We start from the raw sequence: 19,778 nt of genomic DNA, 5'->3' as shown, positions 1-19,778 counted from the left end.
TTCTGACCATTTAATTAAATGATCGGTAACGAGGTCCCTCCAGAGTCATAATGTATATATATGAAAAGAACGAGAAAGCACAGGAAAAATACTTAAATATTCTAGATATTTATAAGGAGATGATATGTAACTTTGAACAACGTGATTCACCACCTGTCGTAACTACTTCAAACAACAACGAATTGTCTCCCTTTGTATATGGGTCATTCGTCTGGCATTCGGTGAGTTTTTCGACGGAGTGCGCATGTAGCACAGACGGGCCCGGCGAAGCGTCCATCAAAACAGTTTCCATCCCGAAGGCAGAAGGACCCAACCCACTTATTTACAAACGTTGTCACGGGTGCATAAGAAGGTAAGTGATCCCTCCACAAGCCTCTAAGTTATATATCACACCAGAAGTGGGGTATTTCACGTATTATTCCAAGTCGGCACCGGTTGCAGGCGATCTGAAGCTACCGGCATTATTCGGAAGTATTTTCTAATTCCGGTTTCCTATTTCATTTCACTGGTTGATTGACCATTTTTGGCACAGCCTGATTGGGTTAGCGTTCAGATCGAATCAGGGGTGTCGGGTGAGGTCAGAATGTTCGACACAACATTTGTCTATACACGGGGGACGGAAACTAATCCGCTAGGATTTGCTTAATTGTTTTGAAATCGATTATTTATTTATACTCGAGCGTTCAATGCTTGCTGCGTGACATTTCACACGTTAATTCAGAGATGTGTTTAATTAATTTAATTTATCCAATGACGCCTCGGTTTTTCTTTGATCTTTTGTTGGCGATATATTGCATACTATGTGATATTTCAAATATCACATATGTGATATCTGAAATATCACATGGCATTTCTGATTGGTCCATGCCTCAGTCTTGAGGCGGGGCCAATTTCAAATGTAGGCGTGACAAATGATCGAACAAAGACAGGAAATGAATTTCAAACAAAATTTAATGAAATACGAGTGCCGTTTAAATTTTTTCTGTCTTCTTTCTTCACCTTGTATGCACGTACAGCCCTGCTGCGATGTACCGTTCTGTCCATAATGAGTTGTTCATCAAAACCTGACAAAACAGAATATAAAATCCTGTTCATATTTTATTAAGTAGAATATATATTTTTAACAGATCAGTAAAAAACCGCATACATTACATGATACATATTATAAAATTTCAGTCATTTAAAAAAAATGGTTATACAGATTACGCCAAATGTAACAATATACTTTCGTTGCACAAAAATCCTATCATAAACAAAATAGTGATGAAAATGATAACAGGACGCTTGGCTAAAAATACCGATTAACCGATTCATCGATGTATTTAAATAATTTCACAGATTTTGAAAGGATTTTGTGACATTGTCAACGTCGAAATTTACGAAAAATATTTCATTTCACAATTTGTTCAAACGATATGATTTTAGACTTACCTGCTTGGTAAAGGGAAGTAGCGCAGGTCCTCTTTCCGGAGCGGTTTGTGTAATTTCCCTCGAATCCTGCAGTCTTTCACATGTTTTTCACATTACCATTCAGTTTATTTACACCAATTGGTTGAGTTAATTCCTTGGTATCAAATAATCCAATGTCAGTAGCTACCGTGTCACTATCTTCCAGTTCATACTCATACTTGTCTACGGCCTGTGATAATGTTATATCGTCGAGGTCAGTGAACACATCGACATCAGTGATCAGTACCTGATCCGTCATGGTTGACAGTCTCACTAGAAATAAATGGGCTACTGTGACAGACAACAAAACATGTCAGAAATTGGCGGGAAACATATCACAGTGACAGGTTCTGATCAATTTTATAGCCCCACCCCTAGGCACGTGGGTGACAAAACCTCGGCTGTCATTGGATAAAACAGATACAAAATGGGTACTCGTGACGTATCGCATATATCACACTCGTGCTACGCACTCGTGTGATATATCCGATACATCACTCGTACCCATTATGTACCTATTACTAATCAAATGACGTAATGCAAGTCGTGTATTGAAGCCTAAAACATACTTTGTACACACTTTATACAATGTATAACTTTGTATGTGTTGTAATCAACACTACATTTAATATGTATACAATGTTTATGAACTATAGTAAAGTATTGGTATAAATGTATACAGGTTAATTTTCAATTACTTAGAAATTAATCTAATAAGCAATAGCAATTTTACTTAAATTATAAATGCAGTTTTGGGCTTATCTATATTTATAAGTGTTTTAAGTATATGACTTTGGTATCTAGATTATAGTATGCTAATTAGAATTTTGAATAAATATGAGGATCCAGAATACATGAAATAGATACATATATATGACAGTGTTCACATCTGACTTAAAACATTTCTCAGCTGTCCTGCATCGTGTGGATACATGATTTTAACCATGGACTTCAATTAGAAATTGAACTTCATTGTCACAATGCAGTTCATATTACAATTTGTAAGATGACTTTGCATTTAGTACATAATAAGTTAGACGTCAAGATTTATTCTTAAAAAGTACAGCTACTATAATGCTAATTAATCACAGTAGATAATTGAAGGAACAAATTACTATACTATACACTAGTACATACTCCAATGACATGCATGTACTACATCATTCATTAAGTATGTACGTGTACAAGTAACACTGTCTAGACTATAGACATACCTGTGTGAGGCTGTGACCTTAAGTATGTGTATTGTAAATAGTACTGCCATAGTCAACGACAGGTAAAGGGAAATCCAGGATCACTGTGTGTCTGAGTGGAAATACTGTAGATACAAGGCAGCATTCTTACACCATGCTCATCATGTCATATGTTCACCAATTAATTATCATTAAAAAGACAGGATGGATTAGGTAAACTCATTTTAAAATTCCTCCTGACTAAAGTCTTGCAACAATATTTAGTGAATGCACTGACAGGTCTGAAATGGTCTTATTTTGCAAGTTTGTTTCAGTATTCAAAGATTTGGATGAAAAAAATAGATTAAACGATAGCAAAGATAAGATAGCAGGATTCTGTTGATCCAGGAAGAGGTTTAGAATTTCCATAAATAATGATGCTGTTATAGCTTCTGATTAAGCATTCATCTCGGGGATCAGTTCAGGGACATTGGGATTGGCAAATGGATTGAATACAAGCTTTATTGAGTCTTTTGGTTTCAAAACCCATATCTCCATCGTCAATAGGCCAATATCTTAATCCAACGGTGGTTTATAATATTGAGTTCTTATGATATGGAAGAAGTTGTCCTCAGTAGACACTTCATTAAGCAGTCATCGTAAGCTTGGAACTCTTGTGTTAGCTGTTTTAGTTGACAAAAACTAAGTAAAGAATCTATTATATATCTACATTTCAACATCAAACTACTATGGCAATGTACTGCTATAATGACGAGTTTGTATTAATTCAAACATACAGGTGTATGTGTGTGTATTGTTTGTATGATGATAATTGTGTCGTATGGTGAATACCTGTAAATGTAAAGTGTGTTTACCAGGAACATCTGATGTTAGGGATATGACGTACGCTTATAGAAGTCTCAACCGAACAGTTAATAACGTCAACATTGTTTAAAGTTATATAATATTAGCTGTCTGGTGCGGAACCAACTATCCTTACAAGTTAAAGTGGACAAGTGACTCTAGTGTGTGGTTTTGTGACTACAATGTGTATTTTATAAATCTGTGCAGAGAAATATGTGTATAATATGGGAGGAAACTGAAAATATCTTGCTATAGTATAAGATATTTTCATTTCTTTTTCCAATTGTGAACAAATATGTAGAAAGTTATATGGTTTAAATCCTGATGTTTCCACTAAAAAGCAACATTTTTGTCGCTCCCCCCATCTACCCCCTCCTGCATAAATATCCACATCCTTAATTAAGTCATACCTTATCTCAAAAAATGTTTTAACTGGACAAGCTTGTCAAATACAAGGGCCTACTGCCCTAAGTATTGACATTATTTGGGTAGATGCTTTTATGATTGTCAGCCATTTTATCCTTATACAAAATTGTTTATAAATATTTATGTGAGTAGGTGAAAGTATCTCCTGCGTATGTCCGACCATCTGTGATGGTGGGTCACCATGGATGTGCACTGTTATGGGAACTTTTATGGATGATGTCATTGATTTTGCACAAATGTTGTATATTTAAGACACAGATTCCAGACTGTGGAGGTGTTGGTATATATACATATGCAGGTATCTTGCAGGGTTTCAAGTAGACCATTGAGAGTTTGTTTTTGACTCCCAGAAATCATACAGTCAATTCTTTGGATTGAAGAGACATATCTATTTGACATATGTAATCAATTTTGACTTCTGAAGTGGCTACAAACATCAAGGGTTGACTGGATGGCCTGATCTTGGTATCTTGCTAACCGACAGCCTGTATCAAAGTCTGCTGTAAAAATCACTAAATGTGTTTTTTATCGATTATGTTATCTGAACAATCTTACATGCATTCTGAAGATTTGTTCAGCCATGACGATCAGTTGTCATGGATACATGGTCATAGGAGAATCGTCCAATATGCCAGCTGCTTTAAATACAGGTGTTTTTTTACAGTATTAATAATTTATGATGAGTGTGCACTACTAGTGTGCTATGTAAAAATCCTTGAGCTACAATTTTGAGGATTGATATACAGCTCACAGTCAAAAGATAAGAATTAAATATGGATAGTCAATATATAATTCAAAGCTTGAAGTTGAAAAAGCATTTACATCGCTTCGGTTATTTGGCAACAATTTTTTTGTTGGATATTTTTCTGAAATATTACACCTCTATAGCGTCATACCTTGTGGTTGATGTAATTTGTGGTGATGGGAGAAGGGGAAATGTGTCAGAAGGTAGGATTTATTCTGCAGACTCTTGGCCAGTTTTCATCACCAGTCATGATTTCAACTGCAAAACAATGTAGGAGTGGAAATGAGAATGTTTTTCTTCCAATATGTGTCCTTCACCTCTGACGTACATATTAGGTGATCTGGTGTACATGTACGAAAATAAACTGGAAGATAGTAAAAAATATAGGATTGGGAACTTTGAATTCATGTCTATAGTATAAATTTCTCATTCTAATGATTTGTTTTGGTCTTAATTGATGATGTTACAAATGATATATAGTGCATGATCGGGTTAGTGTGGCTTTATTGATTTGTCTTGTGTCTGACAGGTGAAATCCCTGATATCACATTGTCAGCATACAGCAATTTGCAAGACAGTAATATTTCAACATTCCTGTTTATAAACTACCCTGGTAAATACACATTACAAATTTTGAAATAAAACAAAGTTTGTGTATATATAATTGCGAAGTATTTTTTTTTTAATTAAATGAAATTCCATGAAAATTATATTTTATTTATATTTATTAAATCAAAATATTGTGTGTTAAGTTCTTTCACATCTTGTTCCATAGTCTTTCCTCTGCAGTGCATCAGAATGATAACTGGATCAGTTCCAGAATATAGTGGTCATATTGCATTGTGGGATATGTTTTGCTGAATTTGCAAGCTTTCATTTTGAAAGTTTAAATGCCTAACATCTCAATATCAGTTTTACATAAAATGATTTTGGCAGCCCTAAATTATCTCAAGCTCAATGCCTTGCAGATTTTGATGGTGAAATCCATGATACTAAACATTCTTTTTATAATGATGATGATGATAATGTAAACTATTTTGAAAAAAGTTTTGTCTTCAAAAATGTAAAATTTCTTGTAAACTTTTCAGTTGATTCAGATCTATAATAATAAATACATCAAAGTTTGTAGCAATCACCTGAAACCTAAAGAACCTTTAAATGAAATTTAGTGTGTTAATGAAGAGTTGTTAAAACCAGTCTCAACTGCTGTCTATAGCAAGCAAGTTTTAATTCCATACAAGACAAACAAGGTCTAGCATTAACAGCTTATGAAGATCCCTTACCAGTGGATCCACTAAGGTGTAGATATCAGAAAAAATCTTCCAATAATAATCAATCTCCTGATGTCCATATAAAAACAGACTTTCTAATTTAATCGGTCTTATAAATCAACCAAGGTCTTAGATTTTGTAACTGTTGATGCCAATTAATAGGAAACAGGTCATTGAAACAGAAGTCAGCTGATCACGAGATTTAAATGGAAGTTCTGCTTGTTTTTCAACAGGTGCTCTTTCGATTTGCATGTTATATCCCTAATTCTGCAGTTATATAACAATGGGAGAGTGGATAGAACAGCATTACAAAGGTAGTTATAACAATGGGAGAGTGGATAGAACAGCATTACAAAGGTGGTTATAACAATGGGAGAGTGGATAGAACAGCATTACAAAGGTGGTTATAACAATGGGAGAGTGGATGGAACAGCATTACCAAGGTGGTTTTTAGATTTGAAGCAACTCCTGCTAGATTTGATGGATTCTAACAGTGGATACTAGCCGATACATATTCTGTCAGATATTTATATCTAAAAGGTGATTGAGAAGGTATTTTATTGCAGGATACGTCAGCATAAAAGCTGTAACTTTAGTTTTTATTATCAAAACAATGAAGTAGACTAGAAAAGAAGCCATATTACTGTACATTTGTGGCACACATCGGATGTAAACATGCCCGATTGAGGCTTGTACAGATTAGCCGGGGTGTTTGAACTGTCAGATAAATGTAAACTTTAGTGGGAGATTAAATGTCCTTATGAGGTCCTGTATGACAATGTGATCATATAGGCACACATGCATGGGACCTTGGCAGTTATAAATTAGTAGCAACACTCTATCATCTGGTCAAATCACAACAGGAAGTGTCCTCTTCACACTACTTACTGGCTTGACATGTTGGTGGTTTAGTTTGTAGTTAGGGTGTAACTGGCTTGACATGTTGGTGATTTAGTTTGTAGTTAGGGCAGGGATGTAAAAATATTTTTCACACCACTTGCCCTGGGCAAGTAGAGCCCAAAAATCCACTTGCCTGATCATAATTTTTACTTGCCCCAATATGTGATACAAAAAGGAATATTTTGAATCGTATGAGTGTTAATTAACAGAGTTTTTCAATCACAATTTAGAAATACAATCACTCAGTATTTTATTTCTTCAAAAATATTCATCTAAAATTAAAAGAATTATTTTTATAATTAATTGTGAACCATAAGTATTCAAATTTTACAGTTTTTCTTAATTTTTTTTCAATTCCGGAACTTTAGGTCCAGATTCCGCCTTCATTATTAGTTGCCAAATTGTACTTCCAGCAAACATAAACAAAGATCGTTTTCACATGTTAAAACTTTTTGCTGCTGTCTTATAGGAACATTTAGGCATAGATTGCAGTAAGTTAACTCTTTCCATCCCTATTTCATACTTCAGATGCAGTTTCTATTATTTTCATCAGCGTAAATGCCCTTAAAATGTCTTTGAACTGAATGTGCCTCTGGCGACCTAGTTTCATCGGCTTCGGAATTTTCATTTCAAACACGAAAATAAAGTAGTTTCAATAGCTAATTGTTATGTTTATAATATATTTCAATATTTCCAATTCCACTACAATAATTCATCTGCCCAGGGCAAGTACACCAACATTTTTCACTTGCCCGAACTCAAAAACTACTTGTCACCAGACACTTAGACACTTACACTAGACTTTAGCAGGTTTAATCAGAATAAGTACAACCCATAATTTAGTAATTTACAGGGTGTTTAACTTCATACAGGCTGTAACAGAGAGAGTGAAAAAATACAATGACCACACCAGGATTGGAACCCGGACCTCTATTGTATGCTCAGTCCAGTTCTGCTACCTTCCTCGTCCTTTTAACAATTAGATCCTAGACTCCCATGGCCACGACACACATAAGACCCTATGCCGTCTTCTGTAGGTATTTAGTTGGGCACAAAATGTAAAAGGAGAAAATGCAACAACCAAACCAGGACTCTGAACAGGGACCTCTGAACTCTTGGATTGGTACTCCAGATCTATAGACATTTCATCAGGGACCTCTGAACTCTTGGATTGGTACTCTATAGCCATGTCATCAGGGACCTCTGTACTCTTGAATTGGTACTCCAGATCTATAGCCATTTCATCAGGGACCTCTGAACTCTTGGATTGGTACTCTAGCCATTTCATCAGGGACCTCTGTACTCTTGGATTGGTACTCCAGATCTATATCCATTTCATCAGGGACCTCTGAACTCTTGGATTGGTACTCTAGCCATTTCATCAGGGACCTCTGAACTCTTGGATGGGTACTCTAGCCATTTCATCAGGGACCTCTGAACTCTTGGATTGGTACTCCAGATCTATATCCATTTCATCAGGGACCTCTGAACTCTTGGATTGGTACTCTAGCCATTTCATCAGGGACCTCTGAACTCTTGGATTGGTACTCTATAGCCATGTCATCAGGGACCTCTGTACTCTTGGATTGGTAATCTATAGCCATTTCATCAGGGACCTCTGAACTCTTGGATTGGTAATCTATAGCCATGTCATCAGGGACCTCTGAACTCTTGGATTGGTACTCTAGCCATTTCATCAGGGACCTCTGTACTCTTGAATTGGTACTCCAGATCTATAGCCATTTCATCAGGGACCTCTGTACTCTTGGATTGGCAATCTAGTCATTTCATCAGGGACCTCTGTACTCTTGGATTGGTAATCTATAGCCATTTCATCAGGGACCTCTGAACTCTTGAATTGGTACTCTTATTGCCATTTCATCTGATTGAACCATAACTATTCAGCCCAGTTCAGTTCCACTTTAATCTTGCTCTCAAACATTTCACTCCTGGCTGGTAAGGAAAATGACTGGATTATCGACTGCCTCTGCTTAACATCCAGTGTGTTTTTTATGTGACTGTGATGAAAGTCTTAAAAACATGAACAGCAAGTAATTACCTGAAAATGAGAAAAAGTTGAGATTAAATCTTTTTGGCTGCAAATGTCAGCAAATTGAAGTAAGACTAGACAGTCAGTTTTACATGAACAATATACAAAGCCAATTTATTTCTCCCTTCACTGCCAGTAGATGAACAATGATCTTTTTTCAAAACCTGAGGTAATGTATCAAAAATGCCATAATATGCAAATGTCAAGTGGATCTGTATTCATAACTAGGTCATTCACATATTCTTTGTGATGATTGAAGAACATACGCCTGGACTACAATAAATTGCTTTAAAATTGTAGATATTTCACAGAAATCTGATAATACTTTCATTATTTCCTGAATATATAACGAATATATCCTGTGTGAATATTGGAATATGTTGCTGAAATTCTGTATAGCAAAATGCTGTAAATAATTCAGCTGTAAGTAAAGCAGATCGAGTGTCTGTACAGTACTACACCTCTGTACAGCTTGGTGTGTAATGTCGACATCTACCACTGGCTTACCACACATGTAGTACGATCTCATTATACGGTCCAGTTGAGCTACTTCACTTCGGTGTTGTAAGTTATAAACAGGAAAACTAAGTCAATATCTGGAAGTGGTAGATACATCTTTTAAAGGTCAAAGGCAAGAACAAAATACATGTATATTGGAATCTTGTGTATATATAATGTAAGAATTGATGATTTACTTATTATCTCCCCTTGTTAGCTAACTGCACATACAATTTAGTACATGGGGGTTTTACATGGATATTGAAAGAGAACTTGGTCGCTATAGTTACAGTATGGAAGCTTACTATACTTATCCACACACAAGCCCAATAATAAGCCGCCTTCATTTTTTCAGAATCATTAATTTTAAGACAGTAAAATCTGGTTCATAAATAAGCCCTTTAATTCCCATTAAACGTTAATACTTACATTTTACACTGAGGGAGGGGGCTTTAAATATTTAAGATTTTGAGGTTTAAGACAATAACATGTCATCTGCCTGGTATGATCTGATCAAATGATATTTTCCTTAAATATTTGTATATTCACATCGCATTAATCAACAACTGGGATTATTCTAAATAAAATATTTAATCATCCGATATTCATTTTATCGGCAGAGAGTCGTATAAGTTAAATTTTGTTATCAAAACGAACTTAATCTGAAAAGAGGTATTTAAAACAACAAAAGTTCCACAAAAGTTTGGCATTAGTCAACATATTAACAAAAAAGCACAGTCCTCGACCACTTGGAGAAAAAATGCCAAAAATCGTCAGGTGTGCGAATTTATGTACTGTGCGAAACTACATACCCCTGCTCTATGCTAATTGTAGTTTCTGAATATGACAAGCATTGTTAGTACACCAATCATCATTCCATTAATCTTTTAATTTGATGATACGCTCAAACTGGAATGTGTTAAAACATGTTTTTGATTTTTGATTATGAATTGAATTTTCTAAATGTTTGCAAAAGTATATCTTAGGAAGGTATTTTACTAGATCCCCAAAATGTTATTTGACTTAAGCACATTTTCTGTATTCTTATTTTTGTCAGCAGTAAACAGTCTGGCAAACTATTGATTTAAAGTAAACACTTACATATATTATTAACTTTCAGTATTGTCGTGTAGGGCTTATCATATTTAAACTATGGGTATAAACTTACAGGCATGCATTTACTTTGTGTGCATTAATAGTTATCTTCAATTTGAATGATTAAAACAAATGTTTTCTTTCCTCATCCATTATGTACAGCAGTGTATCAATATACATGTACATTTGTGATTGCCAGAGGCAGATCTTCAGGCCTCAATGCAAAATCAATTTGAAATTAATTGTATTTTGAATTGAAATTGTTTCAATTAAGATGCAGTTTCAGATTATGAAATGTAACTGTTACTCTATGATTGGTTAGGTAGAAAACATTTCCAAACTGTAACTTAAGTTCACACATCTGTAGATTTCATTGTGCAGAGGAAACTCCACCTGTGTGTGCAAAAGTCAGTCTAAAAATTCACTGTAAATTTCCTGGGTATTATTAATATCCTCTGAGGCAACATTTTTTAAGGTCACTGGCGGTCAATTAGTAAGTCTTTAAAATATTTATGAATATATATGAGTATATTCTATTGATAGTTATCCAATTTCATATTTTCAAATTCAACCCTCAATATCATATAAATGCATCCCCATATCACAGTAAACTTGTGATTTTTTATTAGTAACGAGTGAAACTTAGTAATTAGTTTTAGGTTATAGCTTTTGGGAAGTAAAAACTTCTTTGTTGTCAGTGACTTGAATTAATTGCTTCCCAAAGCTCTTGACCAATCCCAAAATTACAGATCATTAAAACGTTTTAACTGGCAACTTGGATATATACTGCTTAAAGGATATCTTGATTTAGCAACGTTTGTTTACACCATTTTGATTTACAATATTAGTTGTGAAAAATTGCTTGTTTAGCAGATTTTGATTTTCAGTTACAATCTTCATAAAATTTAAGTGAATTTCAAAATTTGCCTTGTTGATCCTTTTAACGCAATCACTCGATAACCTTGTGTACTTTCTCACCATGCACGCACACACGCACATCATGTAGAGGCATAGTAGCACTATCTATATTTGGCTAATTTACAACAAACCCTGTCTGTATCTGGGATCTTACGCCAGTGTGTGTACTGGGTGTTTGAGTCATCCCATTACTGTATAAATTCCTGAGTGTTGGAAATCGGAGGAATGGTTGAGTGTATGTGTAACAACGGAACTTCTCCTCGTGGATCTTGTTTGTTCTGACCCTCTCTGTAAAAGGTTAATTTAGAGGATACTTTAACTAATCCTAACATGCTGCATCTGTGATTTTGATATTTTAGTTTCGAAGGATTAAAAATTACCTGTACACTTTTTAATTAAAAGGTAAGTTATATAATCAAGTTTCATGATAATATTATTTACTATTTGTTTGAACCTGTCTTCCAAACAAATTGAAACATGCATATAGTTATGTACATGTGCATTTATTATATTTAAAATCTAATTATATCATATGTAATGCTGCTGAATACTGCACTGATGTGGTTAAAATAGTTTACAGCTGCTGTTCCCATGTTGTTTACAGATATTGTAGATATATTAGAAGTGGTAAGTTTTTCAGAAAATCAGTTTTGATGTATTAATTCTGAGGTGGGACGTACAAGCACCTTTATCTGTTGCAGTTCAATGAAATCCAAACAATAGCTTTTTCATTGTCCTGCAGTAGGCCCATCAGGGTTTGTGATGGTTCCCTTGGCTTTAATTTGAGGATAAAATACGGTATATGCATTTCCAGAATTTCAGTTTGTTCTTACAAGGTTGAAAAAGTGGGAAATAACATTATAGACATACATAAAAATATACATGTAGCATTAGACTTTACTATACAGGAACTAGTACATGGAAACTAAAGGTTATTTTGTAGTGATCTAGCTCCCCAATTTTTTTTTATTTTTTCCCCCTTTTGATACAGCATCTCATCTCCCCCCTTTCTTGAAACTTAGAATCAAAGATATTTGTATTATATCAAAATTACATGACTTGTTTATACAGTTTATATTTGTAATTCATCAATATTCTAGAGACAGGGGCTTGTCTAGTATGTAGGTACGTGTTATAGTTATCGGACAGCTGTAGTGATGTTCAGACTGGTGAGATGCCCTGTTGTGTTCACAGTTTACCCGTAAGATGTAAGAAATTGTTAACAGTATATTGGTAGACTGACCCCCTAGCTGTCTCTAGAATATTAAATTTATAGATAAAATTGAGCTTCATGATTTTGGTCCCAAGGATATGTCTGATCCTAAATTACAAACTAGGGGCAGATAATCTAGTATTAGAATTTAGCTTGGCAATTCATAACAAAAAAAACTTGGGTATGGTGGCCAGTCTATTATATTGGGTCCAGTTAGGGTACGGTGGCCAGTCTATTATATTGGGTCCAGTTAGGGTACGGTGGCCAGTCTATTATATTGGGTCCAGTTGTGTTTATACAATGTTATCTATGTGGGTTTATTGATTTGATATATATACCTTGGTATTCTGTACCTCCATTTTAGTATGCCTGGAAAGTATTATACCTGTAATAATTATATAGGGAACTTGTAATTATGATTAAATGTACTAATATAAGAACAAGTGTATTACGTGTATATATTATTATGATACTAAAGTGCTACTTGACTGAAGAGTCTGTAAATTTAACTTTCCAAGTGACTTGCAAGTTGTGGAGAGTGGGTTAAATTTTTTTATATTGCAAAATTACAAAACATATATGCCATTTTGAAATTGAAAAAAAAACATTCCAATGCTTTTTATATCAATTTTATATATATCTCTATTACCGGGGTATTTTGATTATTATTAGGGCTTTCCACCAACTGATGGGGAAGGTAAGAAGGGAAAACAGTCAGCAACAAAGGAAGTAAGGAAAACAGCTAGTTCATTTTACAGTTTTGAACCCTTGTAATCAATTGTAATCTGATTTGTGAAATATTTTGATTTTTTCCATCTTAAGAAAGTGATATTATATCACATTTTATCCTCTGTGGTAACAACCTTCCTGAATTCATCCTACAAAGTTCCTTGTACAAGAAACATTCACCCTTTAATGAGATTATCTGTTGTGTTCAGATATAAAGAAGAATCCACGTTCCTGTGAGAGTGCTGAACCCTATAATCTCCTTTCTCCCTTGTAAATCATGATAAGCCTGGGTTACTTTGGGGGCATGTGTTGCATGTTACATGGTTTTACCTACAGGATCAGCATGGAGTCCTGCAAGGTCACAGATCGAAGGTCATAGGTCAGCATGTGGTCATCAAAGTTAGATCTGACAAGGTCATGCAGGGGTCACCATTAGAGGTTACAGGTCTGAAATAGATGTCAAAGGATCCCGGACAAAGGCAACATTGAAGAGGTCAAATGATGCCATGGAAAGTTTAAATGTTTAGGATTAAATATTGAGGTATTATTGTATCTTAAAAAAGTTTTTGCTGCATACGAATTCATTTAAGCATTGAACGGCTTTCAGTTGGCATTCATATTGACTATGAATGCCAACTGAAAGCCGTTCAATGCTTATATTTACCATCTGCGATTTTTTATTTGTCGTGCGATTTTTTTTGGAAATTTTCAAATTCAAATTTCAGTTGGCAGTTCATAAGCTGGTGAACTCCCAACTGAATTGGTAGGGTTATATAGTGGCAGTGCCATACAATGGAGTATTAAATGGAGGTTTTTACTGTAAATATTAATTAGAAGAATTGTATAATACCAAGGCTTTTATAAATGATCCTTGGTTTTTATTGCGGTTTTACAGTATATCGGTATGAAGAAGGACCCTTGGTTACTGTATCAGATGTGTTATGTTGTGAGGTCATTACAAAGGAATGTGTGTATTGGACACCTCATCACCAGTAGACAATACCTACCACATTTTTTATCTACCAGTGTACACAAAGGGTCACAGCGAGCCACACCAGTTAATATCCTACATAGCACCATATATATTACCCATCATGTGTAGATACAGAATGGACAACATAAAACTAACCTATCTACTATTGTAACTATGCTTTTACACCTGATGTCAATTTTTTTACTTCAAATGTTACAGAAATTTACCACCCCATTCCAGAATTAACTGATGGTTTGAGAGAAACTATAAGCTAGATTACATACAGAAGGTAGGCCAGCTAGCAGAAACCAGAAATGTACAGACCATCTGTCAGGCATTAACTATACCCAGGGGAAGAGAGAGGTCACTACTGCAATTCTAGGTTGTTGAAAAGCAATTGTCTGTTTCTGTAATTAAGATCTGGTCATGCATGCTATGGCACACATCTACAAGTGTTATACGGAAATATAGATATCCTGCTGGTTCTGCAGTCTGACATGATCAGTATGACATGCTTTTTAAAAGCATTTACTTGGACTCATTTGAGGATTTTTGAAGACTATTAAACATAATACTATTGATGACCGTGCATATATTTATACACTACTTCTTACAAAAATGTACAAAATAGCACCCTTGGTATAAAAAATATCTAATTAACACCCAATAAATTTAAAAAAAAATTACAGCATCCTAATAATAATCACTCTTATATAAGATGTTTGGACTGAAAGTCTTATACACAATATATAGGCAGAACACAATAGACTTTCCTTCGGATGCAGTCAGTTATTTATCCACCTTTGGAGGGTGATAATTGTAGAATATGGCTTCCTTTTTCATTCAAAAGCTTTTCTGGTTTTCATTTTCTAAGATTCATTTAAATCTTCAGAAGTGGATAAAGGTATTGTACCTTGTTTCAATTGTGATCAAGTATTGCTGAAACGCATATATCTCGTCTGCTGATTGTTATTGCTGAATAATACATGAGGTTGCTGGAGTGGTCATCGCGATTCAACTGACAGATGGATGGAGTGTCACCACAACCTGGACTTAAGGACAATTATTGATTTCAATAATACTAGTCTGCAGTTTTATTGGAGCACAACATATGAGATTATTCAAATAGGATGAAAGGCTATTAATAGAAACATTAACCACTGAGCCACGACAGATTTTGATACAGCAGTAAAACTGGGATGTCTGGCCTCCACATGAGATTTACGTAGGGATGTTTGGATTTGTTAAGGTCCATATGCATCCCTTCATCCACAATGGAACGGTTTGGTTTGGTTTGGTTTATTTTGTTTAACGTCCTATTAACAGCCAGGTTCATTTCATGCCTTATTTTGGAGGTGGAGAAAAGCTTGAGTACCTGGAGAAAAGCCACTGACCTATGGTCAGTACCTACCAGGCAACTGCCCCAAGTGGGTTTGGAACTGGCAACTCAGGGGTGGAGTGCTATTGATTAAGTGTCAGGACACCTTAACCACTTGACCACTGCTGCCCCTACAGCGGAACAGAAAAACAATCGTAATACAGCGGAACAGAAAAACAATTGTAATAATCATATCTATAATTTCTGATATTTTCTATATCCTTTTAGTCATTATATACTGTAGTTAACCCCTATAAAACGTAACCCTCGCGGTGCCTTATTTTTGCTGTTGCTTTTGATATCTTTCTTGTTTTTATGTTGACTCGCTGTATTGCTTTCCTATGGACATTTTGAAGTTAAGGGACTACCTTATGCTTAGTAATATTGACGAAACTGGCCCGTGTGATCATAATGTTTTCAATAACATAGACATGATGATAAGATCTTATTGAAGATTTCAGAAAAGACCATCTTCTGTCAGTTTTGGATTATATACTATGTAATGCTGCAGTAAATTAGACAAACGTTTGCCTTCATTTCTAAATCTCAGCCTCGGGATTATAAATATCACTTACTTATAATTATGTTAATGCTATGATCCAGAAATGCTGTTAAGACCTTATGAATGTTCTTTAAACAAAGCATATATTTGTTAAAACATTAGTGGATTGATGAATTAGCAGACCCTTGCTTGATGCAGAATACAATATAGGAAGTGTAATTAGCACAATCATAATTTAACATAATGATTAGAGTGCGGAAAATCCATGTGCATGTATCTTTTATCAGTCTTTTCATCAACCTTTTTATGTCGATAGATGTGACAGGAAAATGACAACGCATTTGCTATTGCGAAAAAGTAATTGGAATATTGCAGCAAGGTAATATGCTGCATTGGGAGTTAGTAAGTAGTTGATATATATCTCATCTTATATACCAAATATGTTGTTACGTGTTGGTCATGACATCAATATCTGGTGAAAATGAAACTTTTGTGAAATTAACTTTTGATAAAGACCTGTGAAAAAAGTGAAACACCATTGATATTTGAATTTTTTTTATTGGGTTTTAAATTAGTTCATGATCTTATTTGTCAGACTTAGCCAAGAAGTGTTCCTATCTGTTCTAATAGCTAATTTAGAATAACCTAATATTGCGTGATGGTAGACACTAAAAAACCTAGAACTAATGAGACAGGCTAATTAGATATTTCCATAAGTGACATGTAATATTCTTTTCAATTTGAGAGCCTAAAAATGCTGCTATAACTGAAAAAAAATCTTCAATGAATGCTGATTGTGTGTGTAAATTCCTCTCGAGATTGAAATGACATTGAAATGGGTTTTACAATAATCACTGGGATGTCTCCTGCCTCCAACCCCTCCCCCTCCCCCTCCCCCACGCCTACACTTGTTTTAAGATTAGTGTATTTTGTCAAGTCATTACAATATTTATGAATTTCAGAATGTCTCTAAAGTTGTTTACTTATATTTTATTCCAGGGACAACATGAAATTTTCAACAAAGAGTAAAAATTTCACTACTTGAGTTATCTATAGAATTAACCTACACAGATTTGTATCCTGATGTTTAAAAATCACAGCATGTTTCTGATTTGTTGTACAGGGTGTGTCTTGAATATCTAAATGTACTTGTGTTTTGTTGGTTTTGTGACACATATATCTTGATCCGGGACTCCTACGCTTTTTAATTTATCCTGGTTGGCTTGCTGACTGAGGTATGTTTTCTTAAAATGTATTTTGGGTTCAGTTGATATAAGCTTAACAAAATGCAAATATTCAGTTTTTAATCTTTTTGAATAGATTTATGTGTTAGAAATTTCTATATTTAGCTTTTATTAGCATCATTCTTAGAGAATGTGAAAACTTCTGTACATTCTGCAGACTGTTGAAGTGAGATTTTAATTTATTTCACACTCATATAAGATGACTGTACATGATCAAACCTTAAACAAATATAAAATCACCTGGTTTTAGTATAAGTGAACAAGTCTAACATTCGTGTGAATATGGCCTGACTTGAACTATATTAAGTTACTGAGATCCCATGAAAATGTGTCATGATTTCTGCACAGAGCCTTTAGTAAGTCTAAAAGTTTCCTGTCTGCTTGAACGATATTGTTCTGTAGACATAATATAATGAAGTTCTGCAAACTCTAAATTTAAGGGTATATGATGCATTGCATAATGGAGTCATGTCATTTGGTTCAGAGTTGTCTCCAATATTTGTTTTCTAGAATTAGCATTATATTTTGTACACAATTTCTTTATGAATCAGTTTTTTAGCTCACCTGGACCGAAGGTCCGGTGAGCTTATGTCATGGCGCAGCATCCGTCGTCCGTCGTCCGTCCGTCCGTCAACATTTGCTTCAAATCGCTACTAGTCAAAAAGTTCTTATTGGATTTTGACCAAATTTGGCCAGAAACATTCTTGGCAGAAGGGGAACAGATTTTGCATAAATGGTGACTCTGACCCCGAAGGGGCCAAAGAGGCGGGGCCCAATAGGGGAAATAGAGGTAATTCTTTTAAATCGCTACAAGTCATAAAGTTATGAATGGATTTGAACCCAATTTGGTCAGAAACATCCTTGGGGGAAGGGGAACAGATTTTGCATAAATGGTGGCTCTGACCCCAGAGGGGCCTGAGGGGCGGGGCCCAATAGGGGAAATAGAGGCAATTCCTTTAAATCGCTACTAGTCATAAAGTTATGAATAAATTTGAACTTAATTTGGTCAGAAACATCCTTGAGGGAAGGGGAACAGATTTTGCATAAATGGTGGCTCTGACCCCAAAGGGGCCAAAGGGGCGGTGCCCAATAGGGGAAATAGAGTTATTCCTTTAAATCACTACTAGTCATAAAGTTATGAATGGATTTGAACCCAATTTGGTCAGAAACATCCTTGGGGGAAGGGGAACAGATTTTGCATAAATGGTGACTCTGACCCCAGAGGGGCCTGAGGGGCGGGGCCCAATAGGGGAAATTGAGGCAATTCCTTTAAATCGCTACTAGTCATAAAGTTATGAATAAATTTGAACTTAATTTGGTCAGAAATATCCTTGAGGGGAGGGGAACAGATTTTGCATAAATGGTGGCTCTGACCCCAAAGGGGCCAAAGGGGCGGGGCCCAATAGGGGAAATATAGTTCTTCCTTTAAATCGCTACTAGTCATAAAGTTATGAATGGATTTGAACCCAATTTGGTCAGAAACATCCTTGGGGGAAGGGGAACAGATTTTGCATAAATAGTGGCTCTGACCCCAGAGGGGCCTGAGGGGCGGGGCCCAATAGGGGAAATTGAGGCAATTCTTTTAAATCGCTACTAGTCATAAAGTTATGAATAAATTTGAACTTAATTTGGTCAGAAACATCCTTGAGGAAAGGGGAACAGATTTTGCATAAATGGTGGCTCTGACCCCCGAGGGGCCAAAGGGGCGGGGCCCAATAGGGGAAATAAGAGTTATTCCTTTAAATCGCTACTAGTCATAACGTTATGAATGGATTTGAACCCTATTTGGTCAGAAACATCCTTGGGGGAAGGAGAACAGATTTTGCATAAATGGTGACTCTGACCCCCAAGGGGCCAAAGGGGCGGGGCCCAATAGGGGAAATAGAGTTATTCCTTTAAATCGCTACTAGTTGTAAAGTTATGAATGGATTTGAACCCAATTTGGTCAGAAACATCCTTGGGGGAAGGGGAACAAATTTTGCATAAATGGTGGCTCTGACCCCAAAGGGGCCAAAGGGGCGGGGCCCAAAAGGGGAAATAGAGTTATTCCTTTAAATCGCTACTAGTCATAAAGTTATGAATGGATTTGAACCCTATTTGGTCAGAAACATCCTTGGGTGAAGGAGAACAGATTTTGCATAAATGGTGACTCTGACCCCCGAGGGGCCAAAGGGGCGGGGCCCAATAGGGGAAATAGAGGTAATTCATTTGAATCGCTACTAGTCATTAAGTTATGAATGGATTTAAACCCAATTTGGTCAGAAACATCCTTGAGGGAAGGGGAACAGATTTTGCATAAATGGTGGCTCTGACCCCAAAGGGGCGGGGCCCAATAGAGGAAATAGAGGTAA

General features: G+C 35.6%; 1 protein-coding gene across 2 annotated transcripts in view; it reads left to right on the top strand.

Moving 5' to 3' along the window:
- Positions 1 to 216: 216 nt before the first annotated feature.
- The window catches only part of LOC117340002, a 62,492-nt gene continuing 42,930 nt past the window's right edge, over positions 217 to 19,778 (top strand). The window contains exon 1 of one of the 2 annotated variants that reach the window (XM_033901744.1): positions 217 to 352. The gene's annotated coding sequence lies outside the window, so the exon portion shown is untranslated. Of the gene's footprint in view, positions 353 to 11,638; positions 11,791 to 19,778 lie in introns of those variants that run through there. The other variant, XM_033901746.1, reaches the window with a different exon arrangement.

Source organism: Pecten maximus, chromosome 12 (genome assembly GCF_902652985.1).
Source record: "Pecten maximus chromosome 12, xPecMax1.1, whole genome shotgun sequence".
NCBI classification, from domain to species: Eukaryota; Metazoa; Mollusca; class Bivalvia; order Pectinida; family Pectinidae; genus Pecten; species Pecten maximus.
Note: the sequence above shows the minus strand (reverse complement) of the source record. Positions and strands in the feature narration are given on the sequence as shown.